Source organism: Pelobates fuscus, chromosome 1, assembly GCF_036172605.1.
Source record: "Pelobates fuscus isolate aPelFus1 chromosome 1, aPelFus1.pri, whole genome shotgun sequence".
In the NCBI taxonomy this organism is placed as follows: domain Eukaryota; kingdom Metazoa; phylum Chordata; class Amphibia; order Anura; family Pelobatidae; genus Pelobates; species Pelobates fuscus.
In genome coordinates, this window is record NC_086317.1 from 344,215,381 (window position 1) to 344,232,385 (window position 17,005).

Sequence of the window (17,005 nt, forward strand, 5' to 3'; positions counted from 1 at the left end):
AGAAAGTGCAGAGAATTTAATTTGCAAGCACTATATTTGACCCTGTAATTCTCCACGACACCATAAAACCTGTACATAGGGGGTACTGTTTTACTCGGGAGACTTTGCTGAACTCAAATATTAGTGTTTCAAACTGGTAAATTGTATTACAACGATGATATTTTAAGTAAAAGTTACGTTTTTTGCATTTTTTACAAACGAACGGCACTTTTATGGACTATATTATTGTTGTAATAAGTTTTACTGTTAAAACACTAATATTTGTGTTTAGTGAAGTCTCCCGAGAATAACAATAACCCCCATGTACAGGTTTTATGGTGTTTTGGAAAGTTAGAGAGTCACATATAATGCTTGTATTTCATTTTTTTCACATTGAAATTTGCTAGATTGGTTATGATGCCTTTGAGAGCGTATGGTAGCCCAGGAATGAGAATGACCCCCATGATGGCATACCATTTGCAAAAGTAGACAACCCGAGGTATTGCAAGTGGGGTATGTCCAGTCTTTCTTAGTAGCCACTTAGTCACAAACACTGGCCAAATATTAGTTTTTTTGCTTTTTTCACACAAAAACAAATATGAACGCTAACTTTGGCCAGTGTTTGTGACTAAGTGGCTACTAAAAAAGACTAAACATACCCCACTTTCAATACCTTGGCTTGTCTACCTTTTCAAATGGTATGCCATTATGGGGGTAATTCTCATTCCTGGGCTACCATACCGTCTCAAATGTAACATTACTAATCTGGCAAATTTCAATTTGAAAATGGAACGTTCTATATTTGACCCTGTAACTTTCCAAAACACCATAAAACCTGTTAATGGGTACTGTTGTACTCGTGAGACATCGCTGATTACAAATATGTGCATTTTGTTGCAGTAAAACCTAACAGTATTATGACATTTACAGCTAAAATGTGAGGCGGAACTACACATTTAAAAAAAATAATTCTCACAGTTTTTTTTATTTTATTCATAATAAATTATGTTCCATATATGAATAGTTAATGGTAAATTAAAGCCCTGTTTCTCCTGAACAAAATTATATATAATAAGTGTGGGTGCATATAATATGAAAGAGGGGAACTACGGGTGAACAGACATTTAGCGCAAATTCTAGTTTTTGTTTACGTTTTGTTTTGATCAGAACGTGCACTATTGACTCTGTCATGAAGGGGTTAAAGGCAATAGATAGCCTCAAAAAATCAATCAATAAAATTTTAAATTAACTGCAATCTAACGCGTTTCGTTCATACAACTTGGACTTCATCAGAGATAATTCTGCAGTTTAAACAATAATATAAAATAGAAAGCATGCATAATACAGAGTCCCTTAAATACAACCAGTCCGTGTGTAGATTGCAGAATTATCTCCTGGAACCACCTCTCCAATAAGGACATATTGCCTCCAGATGGTTTTCGCTTGAAAAGTTCACGGTAAAAAAGCAGCTGTTGTCCGTCCGTCTGTATAATATTACTTTGCGTTCCAAATGTCCATTTCCGGTTGCGTTCCACATACATATTTCCGGTTGCGGTCGGCAACACATGTCATGACGCTGACGTTGCGTTCCAAGATTAGATATATGCGTTCCAAAGATGAAAAGCCACTCTAATGGCTGAATAACTGAAAATAATCTTGGAATAATGACAATAATCAATTAACAGACTCTCATAATACAAACAGAGACATATAAATAAAAAAAAAAATGTGCCATCATCCAATAGAGCAGTGATGGCGAACCTATGGCACGCGTGCCACAGGTGGCACGCCGGGCCCTTTCTGTGGGCACGCGGCCACAGGTCCGCCATCACTGCAGAGTAGGCACCTGCCTGCCCGAAACGGCAGGCGCCTACTCTGCTTCCGGTTCGGGAGGCAGGGGAGGGATCTGTGATGCTGAACCCTCTGTCTTCCCGCGCGATGCTGTGTGGAGCGTTGCCGAGCATTACCATGGCAACACTCCACACAGCATCGCGCGGGAAGACAGAGGGTTCAGCATCACAGATCCCTCCCCTGCCTCCCGAACCGGAAGCACTGCCTGCCACCACCGGACCACCAGGGATGGCTGTGTGTCGTCCCCCCCCCCACTTCATTAAAGGTAAGAAGGAGGGAGGGGGGATACTGACACGCACCACCCCTAGCCCCCAGCAGTACCCCTACCATCCCAGCAGTACCCCTCCCCCCCACAACAGTACCCCTACCCCCCCTCAGCAGTACCCCTACCACCCCCAGCAGTACTCGTACCCCTACCCACACACAGCACCCCTATACCCCCACGCAGTACCCCTATACCCCCACGCAGTACCCCTATACCCCCACGCAGTACCCCTATACCCCCACGCAGTACCCCTACCCCCCACGCAGTACCCCTACCCCCCACGCAGTACCCCTACCCCCCACGCAGTACCCCTACCCCCCACGCAGTACCCCTACCCCCCCAGCAGTACCCCTACCCCCCACACACAGTATCCCTACCCCCCACACACAGTATCCCTACCCCACACACACACACACAGCACCCCCACACACACACACACAGCACCCCCCCACACACACACACAGCACCCCCCCACACACACAGCACCGCCCCCCACACACACACAGCACCACCCCACACACACACACAGCACCCCCCCACACACACACAGCACCCCCCACACACACACACAGCACCCCCCACACACACACACAGCACCCCCCACACACACACACACAGCACCCCCCCACACACACACACACACAGCACCCCCCACACACACACACACAGCACCCCCCCCCCACACACACACACAGCACCCCCCCCCACAAACACACACAGCACCCCCCCACACACACACACACAGCACCCTCCCACACACACACACACAGCACCCCCCACACACACACACACAGCACCCCCCCACACACACACAGCACCCCCCCCCACACACACACACACAGCACCCCCCCCCCACACACACACACACAGCACCCCCACACACACACACACACACACACACAGCACCCCCCCACACACACACACACACAGCACCCCCCCCACACACACACACACACAGCCAGCACCCCCCACACACACACACACACAGCCCCCCCCACACACACACACACAGCACCCCCCCCCACACACACACACACACAGCACCCCCCCCACACACACACACACACACACACAGCACCCCCCCACACACACACACACACAGCACCCCCCCACACACACACGCACCCCCCCACACGCAATTGCCGTGTTGGCACTTTAAGGAAAAAAAAGTTGGCATGTATTGCGGTTTGGGCACTCGGGCTCAAAAAGGTTCGCCATCACTGCAATAGAGCAATGAGATTTACATCCTCTACCAGTTTCTAACCAATAATAAAAATATATATGAATTAAATAGTGAAATATATTTGAAAATCAAATAAACAATAATGAAAATAAATATAAGTGAAAAAATAATATAATATAAATAAAAATGAAAAATAAAAATAAATATAAAAATGAAAATAAATAATAAATATTAATGAAAATAAAAATAAAAATTAAATTAAATTTGAAAATAAAATTTAAAAATTAAAAATTTTGAGAAGAAAATAAATAAGTATAATTAATGATAAAGATAAATATAACAATAAACATAAAAATAAAAATAAAAGTAAGTATAAATGTAAGTATAAAAATAAAAATAAAAATAAAAATAAAATTAAATTAAAATTAAAATTAAAATTAAAATAAAAAATAAAAAATGAAAACAAAATAAAAATAATAATAAAAAATAATAAAATGAAAATGAAATGAAAAACCAATAAAATAAAATAAAATAAAAAAATATATAATATAAATCTAGAGAAAAATCTATATGGCAGAAGATGGAAATCCCCCTTTGGATAAAAGAACATCTATAGTAAAAAGGAAAATAACATTATACCATAAAGCTAGCCAGATCCACATCTATATTTAAACCCTTAGGTGTCAGGGTATCCAATTGGTAGATCCAATAGGTCTCCCGTTGTGCTAATTTCAATTCCCTGTTTCCTCCTCTCCAATGGGAGGGTACATGTTCTATACCACAACCCTTAAAATCTCTCCAATTAAAGGCCTGGCATGTGTTACAGTGAACTGGCACTGAATGGGTTGTTATGCCTTTCCTTATATTATTAATTTGTTCCATGAGGCGTACTTTCAGGGGTCTTTTTGTTTTTCCCACGTACTGTTTGCCACACGGACACTGCAATAGGTACATTTCAAAATCCGTGTGGCATCCAATACTGGACTTCACTGGGAAGGTGATTCCAGAGGTATAACTTGTGAACTGAAGAGTTAGACCTAGGTTAATTCTTGAACAAGCCCGGCACATTTGGCATCCCTTGGATCCCTTTGTGTATGAGACAACTTTCTTTTTAGGGATGTCTTTTCTAGGGTAACTGGGAGCAACTAAATCTTTAAGATTTTGACCCTTCTTATAAATAATAGATGGAGATTCAGGAAGAATGCTTCCAAGAACTGGATCCTGGAGTAATATAGGCCAATGTTTTTTAAGGCACCTATTAATTTTCCAATGGTAGGTGTTATATTTCGTTATGAATGAATGTCTAAAGTGTTCATTTGAATCATTTTTTGGACGATTAGTCAATAAATCCCCTCTATCTTTTTTCCTAAGTATTCTGATTTCTTTTTCAATCATGTTTTTATCATAACCTTTATTCACCGATTTATTTTTTATATGTTTTGCCTGAACTTCGAAATCTTGAGCATTAGAACAATTTCTACGTACCCTTGTTAGTTGACTTTTGGCAATGCCTCTCAACCAGGGTTGATGGTGACAACTTGACCTATGGACATAACTATTTCCATCATTTTTCTTAAAGAAACATCTGGATCTAATTTTATCCCCTTCCCAATATAAACTTAGATCCAAAAAATGTATGGTGTCTTTGTGCCAGTCTGGTGTAAATTTCAAATTAAAAGGGTTGGAATTTAAATATTGTACAAATAATGAAAAATCCTCTTGGGTGCCCTTCCAGATCACAATCACATCATCGATAAATCTCCGCCATAGGACCAGGCTCGCCCGCCAGTCATTCCCGCACCACACAAAAAGATCCTCCCATCTGCGCATGTAGATGTTGGCATAACTGGGGGCAAACCTGGTTCCCATGGCGCTCCCTGTCAACTGTAGGTAAAATTTACCCTCATGAAAAAAATTATTATGTTCAAGTATAAATTTAATTGCCATTAAAATAAAATCTTGAAGGGCATCATTAACCTCTGGATCATTTTTTATAAAAAAAATGTACTGCCTCAATACCCAATTGATGATGAATGACAGTATATAACGATGTCACATCTAATGTTGCCCAACTGTATTCATCTTTCCAATCTATATCTTCAAACTCATGTAAAATGGCTGTAGTGTCTTTAATGTATGAAGGAGCACCCTGGGCATATTTTTGGAGCCTTGAATCAATAAAGTCTGAACGATTTGCTGTGATGGAGTTGATACCACTAATAATCGGGCGTCCAGGGGGAGAAAACAAACTTTTATGTAACTTTGGCAAAAAGTAAAAAATAGGAATGACAGGAAAATTATTAAACAAAAATTGGAAAAAAAATTGAGATATTACATTATTTTCTAAGGCTCTCAATAGCAAACTTTTTAGTAGAGAATTGTGTCTGTGGTTGGAGATATTCTGGAGAGTGTTGCTTCTAAGTGTCTGTGGTTGGAGATATTCTGGAGAGTGTTGCTTCTAAGTGTCTGTGGTTGGAGATATTCTGGAGATAAACTGGAGGTAATCTGAGGTATTCAGTAGGATAAATAAAAAGTTAAGATTCGTTTGATTTAAATAATTGATCTCATTGGAATGGCAGACTTAGTTCAGTGTAATAGTTGCTATGCATTTGTTTCGCGTTCCACTTTTTGGAGGTTTAGTTGTTGTCTAATCTGTAGACAGTTCTCTATTTTGCGGCAGGAGATTGTATTTTTGAAGTCTGAGATTTGTAAATTATCTGGTAAACAAACTCAGGCTGGAACTGCTGCAAAGCCACTGCCACAGAGACATACTAGGGATGGCAGATGGATTACTGTAGGATCTGGTAGACTTAGAGTTGTGGATAAAAGGCATATTGCACAGTCTGTTGTTATACATAATTCATTTTCTGCACTTTCAGAGTGTAATGGTGTCATGGAGACAGGCACTGAGGCTAGTGGTGTTGTGCAGAGAGGCACTGAGGCTAGTGGTGTTGTGCAGAGAGGCACTGAGGCTAGTGGTGTTGTGCAGAGAGGCACTGAGGCTAGTGGTGTTGTGCAGAGAGGCACTGAGGCTAGTGGTGTTGTGCAGAGAGGCACTGAGGCTAGTGGTGTTGTGCAGAGAGGCACTGAGGCTAGTGGTGTTGTGCAGAGAGGCACTGAGGCTAGTGGTGTTGTGCAGATAGGCACTGAGGCTAGTGGTGTTGTGCAGAGAGGCACTGAGGCTAGTGGTGTTGTGCAGAGAGGCACTGAGGCTAGTGGTGTTGTGCAGAGAGGCACTGAGGCTAGTGGTGTTGTGCAGAGAGGCACTGAGGCTAGTGGTGTTGTGCAGAGAGGCACTGAGGCTAGAGGTGTTGTGGAGAGAGGCAATGAGGCTAGAGGTGTTGTGGAGAGAGGCACTGAGGCTAGAGGTGTTGTGGAAAGAGGCACTGAGGCTAGTGGTGTTGTGCAGAGAGGCTTGAAGACTATGATGAGGCCTAATAGAAAGCAGTTGTTGTTGGGGGATTCCATCATAAGAGGTGTGGAGATGGACAATGGTGGTCTTGTGAGGTGTCTTCCCGGAGCTACTGCTCACAGAGACAGGAGACGTATCTGTAATATTGTTAAGCAAGCAAAGCAGGAAGGTGAATTGGATGTACTTGTCCATTTAGGGACAAATGACTTGGCTTGCAATGAGGTTTCAGAGGTTAAGGAAGTTTTTAGTGTTTTTGCCAATGATATACGGCAGGTTGCTTCCACACTGTCATTCTCTGAAGTTCTGCCTGTGCATAACACTCAGAATGACAGGCGGATGCGTATTAGGGACTTTAACTTGTGGCTTGGTGAATGGTGTCGGGAGCAAGGATTTGGCTTTATTGCTCATGGTAGCTCTGTTTGGAATGGAAATAAACTGTACAAAAAAGATGGTTTGCATCTTTCTCAAAAGGGAACAAATGTTCTCAGTGAGCAGTTCAGAGGTTTTGCTAAGATGTATTTAAACTAGGAGGGGGGGGCAAAAGGGTGATAAAACATCAATCCAATTGTCCCCCAAAACAAGGTGCCTGTAGCAAGTGTGTTAAAAAATGATAAGCTTAGAGTCATGTCTACAAATGCTCGCAGTTTAGGGAATAAGATCCATGAACTTGTGGCAATAATGGCAACTGATAGTGTAGATTTAGTCGCTGTTACTGAGACATGGTATAATGAAAAAAATGACTGGGACATAGCAATACCAGGGTACTCTTTATATAGAAAAGACAGGGAAGGCAAGAAAGGGGGAGGGGTGGCCCTGTATGTGAAGGATAGCATAAAATCTAGCCTAATAAAGGTTAGTGAGACGAACATAGAGTCCATTTGGGTTACGTTAGAATTTGGTAATCACACAGTAGTTCGTGTAGGTGTGATTTATAGGCCCCCAGGACAAATTGAAGAGTTAGATAATCTACTAGTTGAAGAAATAGCTAAAATGACAATGAAGGGGGAAGTTATAACCATGGGTGACTTTAATCTTCCTGATGTGAATTGGAAAACAAAAATAGCTACTTGTGCCAGAAGCACACATATTCTAAACTCCCTACTGGGATTGTCTCTAAAACAAGTCGTTGAGGAGCCAACTCGTAAAGAGGCCATACTAGATTTAGTGTTAACAAATGGAGATTTGGTATCAGATATTACTGTAGGTGAAAGTTTAGGATCCAGTGATCATCAGTCAGTGTGGTTTAATATAAGAACAGTGACTGAGTCACACCACTCAAAAACAAAAGTTTTAGACTTTAGAAAAACAGACTTTTCTAAAATTAGAATATGTGTAAAGGAGTCATTATCAGACTGGAGCAACTTAAATGGAGTCCAAAATAAATGGGATTATTTAAAAGCTGCACTACTGAAGGCAACAGAAAATTGCATTAGGCTTGTCAGTAAAAGCAAAAAATTCAAGAAACCACTGTGGTACTCCGCAGATGTGGCCAAAATAGTAAAAAACAAAAAGTTAGCATTTAGTAATTATAAAAAAACCCAGAGTGAGGAAGACAGAATGACCTATAAGATTAGGCAGAAAGAGGCTAAGCAAGGTATAAGAGCTTCCAAATCACACACAGAAGAGAAAATAGCACAGTCAGTAAAAAAGGGGGACAAAACTTTTTTTAGATACATAAATGAGAAAAGAAAAGTAAAACAAGGATTAGTTAGATTAAAAACAAAAGAAGGAAGGTATGTAGATGAGAATAAAGGTCTAGCTGACTGCCTCAATGAATATTTTTGTTCGGTATTTACAGCTGAAAATGAAGGAAAGGGACCTCTGTTAAAAAAAAGGATAAATGAGTCATTTATTACACGTGAGTTTACAGAGGAAGAGGTTCTATTTCAACTGTCAAAAGTAAAGACAAATAAGTCAATGGGACCTGATGGAATACACCCAAAGCTATTAAAAGAGCTTAGTGGTGTACTAGCAAAACCATTAACAGATTTATTTAACCAATCATTGTTAACAGGAGAAGTCTCAGAAGATTGGAAGTTAGCGAATGTTGTGCCAATTCACAAGAAAGGTAATAGGGAGGAGTCGGGCAACTATAGGCCAGTAAGCCTTACTTCAGTAGTGGGGAAAGTGATGGAAACCATGTTAAAGGATAGGATTGTTGAACATCTAAAAACACATGGATTTCAAGATCAGAGACAACATGGGTTTACTTCAGGGAGATCATGCCAAACTAATCTTATTGATTTTTTTGATTGGGTAACTAAAATTATAGATCAGGGTGGTGCAGTAGACATTGCTTACCTAGATTTCAGTAAGGCTTTTGACACTGTTGCACATAGAAGGCTTATCAATAAACTGCAATCTTTGAGTTTGGATTCCAATATTGTTGAATGGGTAAGGCAGTGGCTGAGTGACAGGCAACAGAGGGTTGTAGTCAATGGAGTATATTCGAAGCTTGGGCTTGTCACCAGTGGGGTACCTCAGGGATCTGTACTTGGACCCATTCTCTTTAATATTTTTATTAGTGATATTGCAGAAGGTCTTGATGGTAAGGTGTGTCTTTTTGCGGATGATACTAAGATATGTAACAGGGTTGATGTTCCAGGAGGGATAATCCAAATGGCAAATGATTTAGGTAAACTAGAAAAATGGTCAGACTTGTGGCAACTGACATTTAATGTGGATAAGTGCAAGATAATGCATCTTGGACGTAAAAACCCAAGGGCAGAGTACAGAATATTTGATAGAGTCCTAACCTCAACATCTGAGGAAAGGGATTTAGGGGTGATTATTTCTGAGGACTTAAAGGTAGGCAGACAATGTAATAGAGCAGCAGGAAATGCTAGCAGAATGCTTGGTTGTATAGGGAGAGGTATTAGCAGTAGAAAGAGGGAAGTGCTCATGCCATTGTACAGAACACTGGTGAGACCTCACTTGGAGTACTGTACACAGTACTGGAGACCATATCTTCAGAAGGATATTGATACCTTAGAGAGAGTTCAAAGAAGGGCTACTAAACTTGTTCATGGATTGCAGGATAAAACTTACCAGGAAAGGTTAAAGGATCTTAACATGTATAGCTTGGAGGAAAGACGAGACAGGGGGGATATGATAGAAACATTTAAATACATAAAGGGAATCAACACAGTAAAGGAGGAGACTATATTTAAAAGAAGAAAAACTACCACAACCAGAGGACATAGTCTAAAATTAGAAGGACAAAGGTTTAAACATAATATCAGGAAGTATTACTTTACTGAGAGGGTAGTGGATGCATGGAATAGCCTTCCAGCTGAAGTGGTAGAGGTTAACACAGTAAAGGAGTTTAAGCATGCGTGGGATAGGCATAAGGCTATCCTAACTATAAGATAATGCCAGGGGCTAATGAAAGTATTTAGAAAACTGGGCAGACTAGATGGGCCGAATGGTTCTTATCTGCCGTCACATTCTATGTTTCTATGTTTCTATGTTTCTAATTGAATGTTCCTGTCGGGTCTCTATGGAGTTCTACATATGTCTCTGTTTGACCTAAGATGTTTAGGGACTCTTGATGGTAATATTCTGCAGAGAGGATGACAACCCCCCCTCCCCCCCTTTGTTAGCCTCCCTTATGACTATATCCTCCCTTTTTATTAATTTTTTTAGGCACATAGACTCTTCCTTTGTCACATTACAGTTCTTTTGTTGATTGCTCTTCATCTTTTTAAAATCCTGGCAGACCATATTTTCAAAGGTTTCAAGATGGGAACCTTTGCTTTGGACAGGGTAGAATTTCGATTTTGGCTTAAAACTCGAAAAGCTATTATCTGCACTTGAATTAGTTTTAAGACTAGTAGATGGATTAGGTGTTAATGATGAAATAACATTATGATTAGTTCTAAGATTAATGGGAGTATTGATCACTAATGATGGAATGGTGCTTTTTTCAAAATGTCGTTTAACTGTTAATGTTCTTATACATTTCTTTAAATCTATAAATAAGGCGAAATAATCTGCTGTACGTGCAGGGGCAAACTTAAGACCCCGTTCTAATACACGTATTTCCAATTCGGTTAATGGTATTGGAGATAGATTAAATATGCCTACGTTTCGTTCTTTTAATGGGAAGATCTCTCCCTCCTGTAATAGTTTAGAGGTTCCTCCTCCATTCTCATTCTTTTGAGGGGAGTTTGTGTTTGAAGTGGAGAGTAACGGTTTGGATGTACCCAAGTGGTTTTGCGTGGTAAAAAATAGTCTGTTATCCGCTGATCTTTTTGTATATGGCTTCTCTCTAAAAAATTACCATTGCTAGAAGGAGGAGTTCTCTCTCTACGATCAACTTTTTCCCTTGTTACCTCTGCATACGATCTCCTATCAATAGTATCCCTTTTTTCTTCATTTCTTTTTGGTGACCTTTTATCTCTATTAATTTTCCTACTAGAAGGAGACCTATGGGTATGTGGATTTCTATCATTTGGCCACACTTTATTTGTTTGTGATACTCTCTGTGTTCTATATATCTCCCTATCATCAACCTTTGATCTCCATTTATACTGATTGGTACCAGTGGAATTTCTACTTATTGTTTTCTGGGCTTCAAATCTGTTATACGTTATTGCTTTTGTGGACCGTCTCCTACGGGACAATTTGTTGACTGTGGAAAAAACATTGTTATATTTATCTTCTTTGTCTCTCCTGTATTTTTTACTCTTTGTCTCCGCTATTCTTTCATCTAATGCTTTCAATTTATTATTTAATTCCTCCTCATGTTTTGCAAGTTCTGAACTATCTAAATCAAATGATTGTTTTTCATCCAATTCCTGTAATTGTACCTCTAGATTGGTTTTCATTTCTTTAGAGAATTGGATAATAAGTTCCATGAGCTGGAAAGAACAATTATTTAAAATTTCATCCCATTTGTTCATGAAAACATCATTCTCCATACCAAAAGCTGGTATTTTTTCCACCCTCAGGCCTCTCGGTATAAGGCCTTCTTTGATGTAATTTTCTAAGAAAGCTATTTCCCACCATTTTTTGTTCTCATTTATTAACAATCTTTCTTTAGTTTTGAAATAGTCCTCTAATTTTCTAATTAGCTCAGGTTTTTCCCATTCATTAAATAGAGCCTCAAATTTCTGTGATCTAGCTCTTTGTATCCTAGACAGAAAATTACCAGCAGTCGCCATATGATCACACAGTATCTTATATTGAGAGACAACAGAATCAATATATAAAGAAAAAAACAGAAATAAAACACACAATACTGGGGGAAAAAGTATATGTATAAAGAAGAAAAAAATACACAAAAAAATATACACAAATGCACCTAACCAACTCAATGGTAGGAATATGCAGAGGTACTTAACTGCGTGTAAGATGGATACAGCTTCCCAAGAGGTTTCCCCCAAATGAACCTCAAATACAGATATGTGAATGAACAAAAATGGGATACAGCTGAATAACTAAAAAACAAAAGAATACATAGCACATAGTGAAGTACAATAACAATAATTGGATTTAACCCACAATGATTGCACTCACGAAATAGTGTAGAGTAATGCGCCTTTAAGCCCACAATGGGCTGAAATGGTATTCGCCTTCCACGGGTAGGTTACTCTGTCTTTCCAAGAAATGGGAGTATGCCAGTTGAAATGTAACATTTTTTTTATTTAAAGGCAATAGATAGCCTCAAAAAATCAATCAATAAAATTAAAAATTAACTGCAATCTAACGCGTTTCGTCCATACAACTTGGACTTCATCAGAGATAATTCTGCAGTTTAAACAATAATATAAAATACAAAGCATGCATAATCCCACCCCCAACAGAGTCCCTTAAATACAACCAGTCCGTGTGTTGATTGGAGAATTATCTCCTGGAACCACCTCTCCAATAAGGACATATTGCCTCTGTTAAGACACCTTTTGTCTTAATAAGTAAATCACTGTTTAGTCCACCTTCCCCTCTCACCGTATCAAGTCCTTGTTCGTATACTGTATAATCCACGAACCATAACCAGGGGAAGCAGTAATCTCTCGAATAACGATATCCACCAAACGGCATAAGTTTCCCAATAATAGTCCTTAAGCGTAAATAAGAATCCCCCCAATAACGAGACTGAAGCTCCGTGTTGAGGGTCAAAACAAGATCTGAGGACTGGAACATCCAGCCTGCTTTTTATTAGGAAAAGGCACACACAGGGCACTCCCAGGGGGAGGATGAAAATAACCAATTATACACAGGGTAACACCCCCACCTCTCCTCCCCTCAGATAACCACATAACACAATTATACTGTACAATAATTTACCCCAGTTCTGGATGTACCCCAAAACCAGGGGGTACACCTTTAAGTCCAGCACCGCTTGAAAGGTCTTGGTTAGGGGAACACTCTGTCCAAATCCCAGCCCATTCGGTTAAGGGGTTCGGGAGTTATGGATGATTGAAGTTTTGACCGACTGCACGGATCTTCTAGCCGAAAAGAGTTCCACAAGTTTTGGCCCTGCAGTCGGTCTCCGTTCTCCGGTTAGAATCATACGAAATCCTCATCATCCACAACTATCTCCGAGTTCGCTGGATTCCCCATAGCCGATTACAAGTAACTACCGAATGGCTCGTCGTTCGGTAGTTCCAACACAAATTTCTGGGTGTATGGAGGTCTCAGCGGTGTTCGCCTGTTTGGGTATCCGTTTTTAGTTCCACGCGTTCACAGGCAAACACCGCTGTTCGCACGCAAGATGGCCGCGAACACGTGCAAAAGTCCCAAAATGGCGGCCACCCATATGTTAGACATGGAGTTCGTGCAAAATTAGGTGAACGGCTGGAAAACAGGCTGGGACGGTAAAACATGCTTCATAACATAACGAATCAGTCATTTAGACGGATGGCCCAAAATAGTCGAATCCACTAAAGCACTAGACAGACGGATGGTTCCGTCACAGCCTCCAGATGGTTTTCGCTTGAAAAGTTTGCGGTAAAAAAGCAACTGTTGTCCGTCCGTCTGTATAATATTACTTTGCGTTCCAAATGTCCGTTTCCGGTTGCGTTCCACATACGTATTTCCGGTTGCGGACGGCAGGAGTGTATTGGCACTAAGACACTCACTCACCCAAAAAATATAATCAAAGACACAAATAAAAATAAAAAGTGAAAAACAACACTAAAAGGCAGCCGAAGGAAACCAAGTGGGTCCAGCAACAAAGTGCAGCCAAGTCTACGCGTTTCGTCCCGCCCACGGGACTTTCTCAAGACTAGATAGCTGCAAAAAAGACCTGATTTAAATACCTAATACCTAAACATGTAAGGGGGAAAACACCCTAAACTAGGAAAATTATTCAAATATACTTAACAAAATAGCAAGGAATAATAATATACATATGTGAGTGAAAGGTAAAAATGCATTTTCCTCAAAAACAAATTAATAATATATAACAGTTAGGCAATAAAATATAAATAACCAAACAAAATAATAATAAAAAAATGCAAAATTATATATATATATGCATAAGTAATCGATCACATCACCATTTAAAGGGACAGACTTCATTCTTCCAAAATATGATTGGAAACCCTTGATAGAACTTAGCCAGTGACCAAAAACAATAAATACATTGATACTATAAATGAGGGAATAATTACCCCCACTAGACATAAATGTGAGGACAACTCAGGGTGAACTTGGGTACTTGTCACCCATAAAACAAAGAAGTAAAAAGAGCATGGGTACTCTTGGAATGTCACTGCCAGTGACCAGGAAACAATATATACATTGATAAAATAAATGAGGGAACAGTTAACACCACTAAACATAAATGTGAAGAGAACCCAGAGTGGACTTGGGTACTTATCACCCATGAAGCAAAAACGAAGAGTAAACATGGGTATTTCAGAAGAGCTCTAGCTCTTCATTCAAACCATTAGGTGTCATGGTATTAAGCCTGAAAATCCAAACTGACTCGGACTTAATCAATTCTCTTTTCCTTTTGGCCTCATCTTGGTAGGGGGGAATATGGGCTACCCCAAGAGCTGTATACCAGATGGATTATTCTCATGGAAGATAGAGAAATTACGGGCTACTGAAGACCTGGTGTCATTACGAATGATGGCTGTTCTATGCTCACGAAATCTACATTTTAGGGGTCTTGTAGTTTGGCCTACATATTGACGCCCACATGGGCAAGTTAATAGATACACCACAAACGAAGTGTTACAAGTGATTTCAGATTGAACTGAAAAAATTACATCAGAGTTCTGGTGGCAAATTAAATCACATGTAAGACATATAGTACGACCACAACATTTATTGGGTAACCCCTCTTTATAGACCGCTCTGTTTGTCTCGTTGGTATGGTGTAACCCATCTTTATGAACCCCTTTATTTTTCTCACTGGAATGATGTAACTTGGAAGGGGCTAAAATATTCTTTAAACTTGGGGCCTTTCTGAATGTAACCTTCGGGACTTCAGAGATACAAAATGATAGCCATGGGTCCTTAGTTAAAATAGGCCAGTACATATAAAAAATATTAATGATATCGTCAAAACCTTTGTTAAACGTGGTAGAAAATATAGGTGTAGAACCTTTTCCCACCTCTTTGGTACTGATATTGTACTTAGCTCTTTTCAATGTGGAGACATGGGATTTTCCCAATAATTCAAGGATCATATAATGCTCATTTGTGTGGGATATATGTTCAGGGGTCGATGGTGCTGTCAGGGTCAAATTAGAAGGGCTCAAAACTTGAGACCTAGGCCCAAATGTATGATTAGAACTATGCCCTTTCATATAGGCCTTCAAGATCTTATTAGGTGGATAAGATTTTTCTATAAAACACTGACAAAGCTTCAGGGACTCTCTCTCATAATCAGACACAAATGTACAATTTCGCTTAATTCTGGTGAACTGCCCTAAGGGAATGTTCTGGATCCATGTAGGGTGATGGCCACTGTTGGCATGTAGGTAACCATTCACATCTACACTCTTTAGGTATGTTTTGGTGGTAATACACCCTTCAGAACCCGTAAGAGATAAGTCCAAAAAGTCAATAGTAGACTTACGTTTCTTATATGTAAAAGAAAGGCCCCAGCGGTTACTATTGATGTAGGACATAAAATCTTCCACCTCATTCCAATCACCCCTCCAGACAATGAGGATATCATCGATAAACCTACGATAGAGGGCGAGTCGCTCCATCCAATATGGTTCATTGAGTATCATCAACTGTTCTCAGTGACCCATGAACAAGTTGGCATAGGATGGAGCAAAACTTGCCCCCATCACGGTACCTCTAGTTTGGACAAAAAACGTGCCGTCAAACTCAAAATAATTATGTGTTAACATAAATTCGGTAAATCTGATGATATATTCGGACTGTTTGACAGGGAGTAGAGGGTCTGATCTTAAGTACGATGAAATGGCTTTTAGACCCAAAGTGTGGTCAATATTGGAATAGAGTGCTGCCACATCAATTGTTAGCCAGCAGTAGTGTTCTCGCCATTCTACTTCCTTGACAATGGACAACACATGTCCTGTGTCCTTCAAGAATGAGGGCAAATGTGGAACGTATCTCTGCAGATGGAAATCTACCCATTTAAAAATGGGTGATATCAGTGAGCCCAGGCCCGATATAATGGGGATGGGGGAAAGTGCTCACGCCTTGACAGGACACACCTGAACACAGGTACATGCATCACATGGGTACACATAGTAGGGACTTGCCTGAAATACATCTATGCAAACTTGGAGAGGTGTACTATACATGTGAACACCATAAAAGGATAAAGACGATAAGCTTCACACCCCAAAAACGAAACTAAGATAGTCCATCCACTCACGAATAACTCACACAGCAAGTGTTATTTCATTGTTTAACTATTTCATATAGGTAAAATCGACTGTACTATTTGCTGAACTGTACTGATGTTTCTTACCTTGATGTGTTTAATGTATTTTATTGTTATCAATAAATATATATATTTTTTAAATAGCCAACAGTATGCAACACTGGTCTGCTATTGCAAAAGCTAGTAAGGTGCTTTTGTGTATAAAGGGGTTTTGAGTCACAGGATCCAAATATCATTTTGCCCATTATTTGTAAGACCTCACCTTGAATATGCAATGCTGTGCAGTTTTGGGCACCCGTTTTAAGGAAGGAAATTACAGATGGGATGAATAACATTAGTTATGGGGAAAGGCTAGAAAAAAATGGATTTGTTTTCTTTAGAAAAAAGGTGCCTCAGTGGAGACATAGTGCTATCATGTCTCCACTGAGGCACCTTTTTTCTAAAGAAAACAAATATACTCTATAGTAGTATATATCATATATTGTATATATGTAC